Source organism: Ceratotherium simum, chromosome 20, assembly GCF_057802395.1.
Source record: "Ceratotherium simum simum isolate JZ-2026a chromosome 20, ASM5780239v1, whole genome shotgun sequence".
NCBI classification, from domain to species: domain Eukaryota; kingdom Metazoa; phylum Chordata; class Mammalia; order Perissodactyla; family Rhinocerotidae; genus Ceratotherium; species Ceratotherium simum.
The window spans coordinates 55,830,904-55,839,543 of record NC_141919.1 but is presented as its reverse complement, the minus strand read 5'-3'; the positions used below and the strand labels follow the sequence as shown (position 1 = coordinate 55,839,543).

General features: G+C 59.9%; 1 protein-coding gene across 3 annotated transcripts in view; it reads left to right on the top strand.

Moving 5' to 3' along the window:
- The first annotated feature begins 5,477 nt into the window (after positions 1 to 5,477).
- FGD3 (FYVE, RhoGEF and PH domain containing 3) overlaps positions 5,478 to 8,640 on the top strand; it is a 44,359-nt gene continuing 41,196 nt past the window's right edge. For 2 of the 3 annotated variants that reach the window (XM_087444818.1, XM_087444816.1), the window contains exons 1-2: positions 5,479 to 5,584; positions 7,145 to 7,262. The gene's annotated coding sequence lies outside the window, so the exon portion shown is untranslated. Of the gene's footprint in view, positions 5,585 to 7,144; positions 7,263 to 8,640 lie in introns of all 3 variants that reach the window. The other variant, XM_087444817.1, reaches the window with a different exon arrangement.

Below are 8,640 nucleotides of genomic sequence, written 5' to 3'. Positions count from 1 at the left end.
GGGGTCAGTTGGCTGCTGTAATAAACGGTCCAGAACCTCCCTTGTGGTCACGGGTGCAGTGGGAGGGCTCTGCTCCACACAGGCACTCAGGGACTCTGGGGATCAGCCAGGTTCATTGGGGAAGCTGTGCCTCCCCGGATGACATGGAGTAAGGGGTTGATTGTAGGAACAGGACTGTCCACAATGGGAGAGGCTGGGAAGGAAAGTTCTGGTGTCCCACCAGCAGACTGGGATGTAAATGAAGGGGGCTGTGGCCCTGCTTCTGGCACTGGCCCTGGGTTGAGGTGGTTGTTTTGGGGGATGTGGAGTTGAGCACAGAGCAGAGAGGAGTGGTGCCGTGCTGGAACCTGCCAACACCCTGAGCGGGTCTCTCCTCTCCAACCTCGTGATCTTCAGAGAGGAAGGCGCCGCTCCACGTCTGCCCCCAGATCTCATCTACCCAGACCAGCCCTGACTCACCCACAGGGAGGAGGGGTTCTGGAAGACACTGGTCCGGCTTAGCCCATCAATGGTCTGGTGGCTCCTGGGCCCGTCTTCCACGCTTTGGCCCAGCAGTCGGGGAAGAGGGAGCTGGAAGACGGTGTGGGCGCTTTTGAGGGGCCAGGCCTGCAGGGGGCACGTCACTCCCCGTGTCCAGAGCTGGGTCATGTGCTCCTGCCCAGCGCTGGGGCGGCCAGATTGATAAGACATGGTCCTTCCATCTCCAGAAGAATGTGGAGGCAATGCTGCTGTCTGTACGCCTCAACTCAAAGGAGTGCAAATGAAACACAACACGAGGGGCCGTTTTATGCTGTTTAATATTTTATACTATAAAAACACTCGTTTCTGGCAAAGGGTGTTGAAATGGTCACTACGGGTTATAAATTACACTGTTCAGACGCTCTTGCAAGGTGGCTTGTTAATGCGTGCCCATCTGTCTGGACCCCGGGGCCCAGGGGCCCAGTGAGCTGTGCCTGGAAAGTGCGCAAGCATTTGCCGAAAGGGTACTCAAAGTGGTGACGCTATTTGAGGTTAAAACGTCTCACATGGCTGGATCACAAGAGCATTAAAAGACTTGAGAGACTTTTCCAGAACCTGGTCAGTGCGCAGTGTGTCCATCACTCCGATTTTAGCCAGTGGTGCAGAGGACGAATTACTGTCCCCACCCAGAGAGGGGCCGAAAGCTGACCGGGTGACTTGCCCTGGACAAAAACTGGCCAGGGCGGGGCTGGGAAGGGCACTGAGATGCTCCTCTAGGGGGACAGGTGCATCTCATCTGGCACACGTGGGCCGGCTAACCCTGGGTTGTTGGCAGGAAATTAGTGTTGCCAGATAAAACACAGGATGCCAGTTAAATTAAAATATCAGATGACCAGTGAAGAGTTTTTCTTTCTTTCTTTTTTTTTTTTGTGAGGAAGATCAGCCCTGAGCTAACATCTGTTGCCAATCCTCCTCTTTTAACTGAGGAAGATTGGCCCTGGGCCAACATCTGTGCCCATCTTTCTCTGCTTTATATGGGACGCTGCCACAGCATGGCTTGACAAGTGGTGTGTCAGTGTGTGCCCCAGGATCCAAACCTGCGAACCGGGACCACCAAAGCGGAGCACTGGAACTTAACTGCTACGCCACCAGGCGGGCCCCGTGAATAGTTTTCTAACTTGAATATATCCCAAATATTGCACTGGGTATTCTTACAGTAAAAAATTATTAATCGTTTATCTAAAATTCAGATTTAACTGGGCGTCCTATGTCTTTACTTGCTAAATCTGGCCACCCCAGCCAAATGATGTTTCAACCGGGAAGTTTGTCTTTAAACACGTCCCTGCCTGCAGCTCCAATTCAGACCTCGGCAGGGGTGGCGGAGGTGGCTGGGAGGCGGTGACTCCGCGTTCTTGCTTCTCTGCCACACAAAAACGCCCGTCAGCCTGGTGGCGGGGCCCTAATAAGGACCCGAGACTTTCCCGGGATCTGAAAAGCCCCACATTAAACTGGGATTCGGAAGTTCTGTGCATCCATCAGAAAACATGGGTTTGGACAAATTAACAAAATGCTCAGTACGCGTTCTCCTTTCAAATTCAGAATGACTTTCCTGGTGATCTAGGGATGCAGGTTTGGAGTCTCAGGACGTGTCTGTCTGCAGGTCTGTGCGGGGGGTGTGGGCGTGGCCATGCACCGAGAGGACATTGGCCCACGACCTGCCCGGGCGCTTCTGGGTCTCCCCTGCTGGAGCCCCGTACGAGAGTCCTCCCAGCTCCCCCGTCTCAGGCCCTGCTCCTCCAGCCCCCTTCTCCCTCACTCACCAAGAAGTCTGCTCGGGCGGGAAAATCCCGGGTCCAGGTGGGTGAGTCTGCGCCACTTTGAGGTGTGTGCGCCACCCAGGACGGGGACCCAGGAGGCCGGCCAGGTGGGGCCGGGCGGGGGACTCACTTCATATCGCCCATGCCCGAACCTTGGGCACTATTGTGCCTTGTGCGAGATTCCCTACTTAAAACCAAGGCCACCTAAGACACACACTCACCCTGGACGACCGGTGCCCGGGAGCCTCCCCCGGCCTCCTTCAGGCTCTGCTTCCTCCTGCATATTCCGGCCAAGGTCAGCCCCAAGCTCTGTCAACGCGGGGCCCTCCGTGGCCCTGAGAGTCAGTCAGCGCGGCATGCTCTCTGTACCTGGGTGGGGCCGCCCCTGCCCCTTCCACCATGTTGCTGTGTAGACGGTCTGAACTTTCATGTCAAATGCATCAATCTTTTTCCTTTATGGTTTATGCCTAAAAAGTTCTTGTTACCTGAAGTCGTAAGGATGTTTCTACATATTTTGTTCTGAAGGTTTTAGGTGTTCTTGCTTCTCACGTTTGGTCTTGATTCATCTGGAATTTATTTTCGTGAATGGTGAGCGACAGGGACCCTGTTTTTATCCCTCTCCGTATTTCCTGAGTGGTCCATCCATTCTGCACTGATTCAAAATGACATCTCTACTGTGTCTGCATCTGTGCACGACACACACTTGCCTGCACACGCACGCACACGCCTGTGCACACGCACGCACACGCCTGTACACACGCAAGCACATGCCTGCACACGCCCTTCTTGCCGTCTTGCATCTGGCCCTGTAAACAGGTCTGTTCGCAGGTCTCTGTCCTCCAGCGTCTGGGCAGCCCACCGCGGGCTGGCCTGGCGCCGTGAGTTCTCCCTCTCCACGCATCGTGAGGTTTGGGGCGTGAGCTTCCATCCTTCATCTGTAGAATGGGGACAATATGCCAACTCGTGGATTTCTCATGACGATGAGACCAGATAGCAGTGGAAGGGCTAACATGGTGCCTGGGCAGGCAGTGGGCGGCGAACTCAGTACCTGTTGTCTCGATGACCTCAGTGTCCCTAGAGCTGGCACACGGTGGGGTGTACACGCTCTTGGAGAGAACGGTGAACCAGGGAGTTGAGGGTTGGGCAGGAGACAAGCGTCTGGCCTGTAGACTCTACAAACCCCGGACTTGGCCCCGTGGCTCTCTCCTCAGGCTTTCCACCACCCTTCGTGCAGACCTTCCTGGGTCCTTTGCCCGCCTGTCCCTGATCCCAAGAGACGTCCCACGCCCTCCTCTATGAGGGGCGAGCACTGGTCACGGGCTCCCTTGGGATGCGGGCTCTGCGCCGTTCAGCGTCCCTGGACCCGTTTCTCTCAGCAGGCCTGGGGCTCTATCTCTTTGTGTGCCCGGCTTTCAGAGTTCCTCTGCCTTCCACAGATGACCCAGGTCATTGCCGGCTGGCCTGGCAGGCAGGGCTGAGGTGCCTGGGGCAGAGCAGGGGCCCTGCAGAGACCCCTCCCTGTCAGAGCTGCCCCCTGTGCAGGGAGCTGCTTGAGGGAGGAGCAGGCAGCCCCCGGAGGACGGCTGGGGGGGTGATGGCGGGGAGCACGTGGCCTTCCCCTGAAGAGCCTCTGACCCTGTGCAGCTATTTGGGGTCATGGGGAGTGAACAGCACAGAATGAGTCTTCACCGTTGTCACCAGGGAACCCTTCAGGGCTGAGGGCCCAGTTTGGACTGTGGGGTCGTTAATGAAATAGTTGGACAGAGAAATAGGAATTTGTGCCGTTGACTCCCTGTGGACGCCACTCTCCTGGGGCTGAACCCCCGACCTCCAGGTCACCCCTTGCCCTTTTACCTGATGACTGTCTTATGTCGCCTATCTATCACCTCATAACAAATTACCAGGAACTGAGTGGCTTAAAATGACAGGAACACAACTCAGTGGATTTTGGACCTGCTTCCCAGTCATTCACTCCCTCACGGCAAGGTGGTGCCGCTGTTGGCCGGGGCCTTGCTCCTCCCCACGTGGGGCTCTCCACAGCACGGCTGGAGCATCCTCAGGACACCGTGCTGGCTCCCCCGGAGCCAGTGACCCGGGAGAGGATGTGGAAGCTGCGATGTGATGCAGGCCCAGCCTCAGAAGTCACCCTTGTCACGGCCGCAGAGTCCTATTGGCTTCGTTACTGGGTCAGCCCCACTCAGGGCGGGTGAGGCTGCACACGAGAGGGATCACCAGGAGGTGACATCACTTGGCCGCCTTGGGGGTGGCTGCCACAGCAGGTTTCTTGCTGGATGGTGTCACCTCATGGTGGAGACCCCCCCCGGGATGAGATGGCTCTGGACCCCAGTTCTGCCGGCCAGCCCCGCCCTGCCCACTCCACGTCTTGCCTGTCACCGGCCGCAGTCCCTCAGCTTTCAGGTCCTTACCCCTCGCCTGCCGCTGTGCAGCCAGCGTTCATCTCCACCTTCCTGGCTCGTTTCTGCTCAGCGGGGGCCTGGCCTGGGTCCCAGCCCTGAGCAGCCCTGCTGCCCGTCTCCTGGCTCTGGGATGTTGGCGGGGAGGGGCTGTGCTGTGGATGGCGGCAGGTGCTATCCTTCCCCGCATGGGCTGGACGCGTCCGGATGGCCCTCCTGCCACAGGCCAGGCTCCCGTTCCTCACAAAAACTCCCTCTGTGAATCCTGTATTCTCTCCACTTTATGGAGGAAGAATTGGGGCCCAGTGGTGTGTGGAGGTCGCACAGCCGTGAGCCCTGAGACGCCGGCCCCCGTCCTCCACCACCTGCTGGCCGGGGCAGCTCCGGGGCCTCAGTGGCAAGTGGCGGCTGGTGGGGCCAGATGGAGCTTGTCCCCATCTTAGTCTTCAGATTCCTGGAGGGGGAGGCACCTTGTGTCATGGAGCTGGGCCTGGGTCCAGGCCGCCACCTGCGTGGTCTGGGGCCAGGCCCACCGCTCAGGCCTGCTGAACCCCGCTGGACACCCCTCTCCGAGGGTCTGTGCGCCCACACTTCTGCTCAGAAGAGCCCACTGAGGTGGAGGCACGATGGCTGCGGCCTCCGCGCCCAGAACCCTCAAGGGCTGGAGCGGCCTGTTAAACTTGAAACCAGCGCCGGCCCCAGGGCCTGGGCCTTGGACAGCATCCAGCCAGTTTGGGCTGCATTTTTGCAAGGCGGCAGCTGGAGAACCAGAGAGCTGGGCGGGCGGCAGTGCGGAAACGCACCTCCATTCGGGACCCATATTGCGAAAACAGCAGAAGGAAGTTGTGTCTGCTGCTGCCGGAGTCAGCGGGAGGGAGGCGCCACGGAGGGCAGGTGAGTGGTGCTGGCCCTGGGGTCTTCACGAGCCTGCGCGGGTCCTGCAGGGGCACTCTCGGGTGGGGACGTTGGGTCGGGTGTCTTCAAGGCAGGAGCTGCCGTGGGGGCCCCGCGGTGTCTCGTTTGTGCCTTCACCTTCCAGTGCTGCCTCTGGCGTTGTTTGTGAAAAGTCAGGGCACCTGGGTGGTGGAGGGCAGATCCTTTGTCAACACCCAGGGCTGGGTATCGTCTGGGGCGGCTCAGACCCTAGCCAAGACCACCCGGAGCCTGGGAGGGGCGGGGATCCACGGCTGGCCAGTTCAGGGTGATCTCCACAAAGGCCCGGCCGGTGCACCTGCCCACTGCCCGGCCGCTCCTGTCACTGAGGCCCTGGGGCAACAGGGGCATTCCTTTGCCTGGGCCTGGAGGGTGGGTGGTCCCAGATGCAGTCCCTAGGGGGTTAGGCCTTCCCACATGGTGGGGCTCCGGAAGGCTCCTCTGCAATCTGCAGTTTAGATACTGACAGGCAGGCCTGTCTGTGGTGGCACTTCTAGGAAGGAGGCCCAAGCCCACCAGGGCCTCCTTGGTCCCCACACTCGCCGGGCAGCGGCCAGGCCACCTGGGAGGGGCTCGTGGGCCGGGGAAGGGTCACAGGCAGTGGTGGGTACAACCAGGTGCCGCCGTGTTTCTGCATGTTGTGCAGATGGCGTGATGAGCCCTACGGTGGGGGCGGTTTGAGGGCACCCGGCTCCCGGGACCCTGCTGGGTTTGCAGCGCGGGGTCCTGGTAACTGTGGACAATCAGCCTGTTTACAGCTTCCTGGGGCTGGGGAGGTGCTGCGGGGTCCCCTTGGGGGATGGAAAGACGGGCTTTCTGAGACCCGGATGAGAGGGGAGACTGGGCATGGGGCCGCAGGCGCTGGTGCCTGGTGCACTGGTGATGCCCGAGGCCCACGGGGCCTTGGGCGTGGGGCCCCTGCCCCACCTCCGTGACTTTGGGCGGCTGCCCCGACCGCCTCGCTTTCCTGTCCGTGCGGTGGAGCTGAGTGGTGGTGGCCCCCTCCGGGAGCACAGACCCCGTGAGGCTGGGCGTGCTCAGGGCAGCTCTGCTGTTGCTCAGGTCCACCCTCGGACAACGCCCAGGGCTGGCTGGCTCAGCCATTCTTGCAGGAGAAGAGATTGAGGTGCACGGAGCCCCACCACTTGCCCCGGGCCGCATCCTGCAAGCCGCCCAGCTGGGTCCAAACCCAAACCTTAGAGCCTGACCGCTTGCTCAGGAGCTGCCCCTGTGGGGCGGGGCCAGGCGCTGGGGGAGGAAGTGGTTTGTCCCCAGCTGGGCGGTTGCAGGAGGCCCGAGGCCCCGCTTCCGCTCCTCGGGGCTGTCGTCTGTCCTGCACAGAGACCAGCGTCTCCACGGTGCAGGGCCCAGAGCTGGACAGCACTGTGGCTCTGCACATGCACAGGCCTGGACCGCGGCTGGCTGTCGAGGGCAGAGGGGAGAGGAGGTGCTGAGCGATGCCCCAGGGGATGGCGGGGCTTTGCTGCCAGGAGCCCGCCAGAGTCCTGTCTCTCCTCTCAGAACAGTGACCGTGGAGAAGTCGCTGGTCCCAGTGCTGGGAGCACCCGCCTCGCCCACCCTGGGTGGGCTCTAACGACCCCCAATGACAGATGAGGAAACAAGCTCTGCGGTCAAGAGGGTGAGCATGGATGTCAAAACATAGTCTTGGGCATGACCCACTGTAGGACAGATGTGAAACCCGGACCTGAATGGGATGTCACTCACCTGCACAGCCCCCTGGCTGCCCACGGCTGTGAAATCCATCCTGGCTCCAACCCCGAGGTCCCACCTCTTCCCTCTCTGGACTCGCACACCTGGGCACCCTGCCAGCTCTTCAGATGGCCTGGCTCACTCTGGTTTGCCTTCGTGCCCTTCTCTCTGCCTAGGATGCTGTTCCCTCTGTCCAGGATGCTGTTCCCTTTTTCTGGGATGCTGTTCCCTCCTCCTGAGATGCTGTTCCCTCTGTCTGGGATGCTGTTCCCTCCTCCTGAGACACTGTTCCCTCTGTCCAGGATGCTGTTCCCTTTTTCTGGGCTACTGTTCCCTCCTCCTGAGACACTGTTCCCTCTGTCTGGGATGCTGTTCCCTCCTCCTGAGACACTGTTCCCTCTGTCTGCGATGCTGTTCCCTCTGAGATGCTGTTCCCTCTGTCTGAGTTCCCGTGTGTGGTGGTGATGACTGGTCACTTAGGTGCCCAGTGAGGTGGACGGTGACTGACCTCACAAGTCAGCTCTGGGGGCTTTGGTGGGGCCACTCAGAGCCCGTTGGTGCCCAGGACATGGAGCCGTTGCTGGTGCAGGCGCGTGGCTCTGGGAGGGCGCATCGCGGCCTGGGCCTCCCCTTCCCTGTAACGACCTGGCAGGGTCACTGTGCAGTTGACATGGGACGTGGGAGCTGAGCCTGGTGACAGGCAGGAGGAGGTGGGGCTTGACCTTCCGTAAACTCAATTCAGATTTTATAGTTTCAGAATTTGGACTCAGTGGAAGCACGTGTTTGTGTGCTTCTGCAAGAGTGCGCGTTAGACGGAGGAGGAGACACTGATCCATCCTTCTACCCTCCATTCACCAGACGCGCTCACGGGGTCCTGCTGTTTGCGGGCGGGCAACTGTGGAAAGGAGGCCTGGTCCTGGTGGGGAGAGAGCAGGAAGGTGCGGGTGCACCCAGCAGGGAAGGCCTGTCACAGAGTGGGCGCTGAGCATGCAGGTAGCTAGGACAGCCTGTTCCCATGGAGGGAGTGGCCGTGCAAAGGCCCTGTGGTGGCTCCTGGAGCAGGCAGGAGCCAGCAGGGTGTCGGGGGAGAGGCAGAGCTGCATGGGTGCAGGATTTCAGTTTTGATCAAAAGCCGTTGGAAGGTTCTTCCTTGTTTCGTTTCATTACTTTTTTAAATGAAAAATTCCCAACATTATCAAAAGTAGAGAGAATTCTGTAGTGGACCCAGGGTACCCAATGGAGGGGGTCAGAATGGACCGAGGAGCCCCGCCCCAATGTGGGTCTGGGGGTCTTGGGTGCTGCGGGGA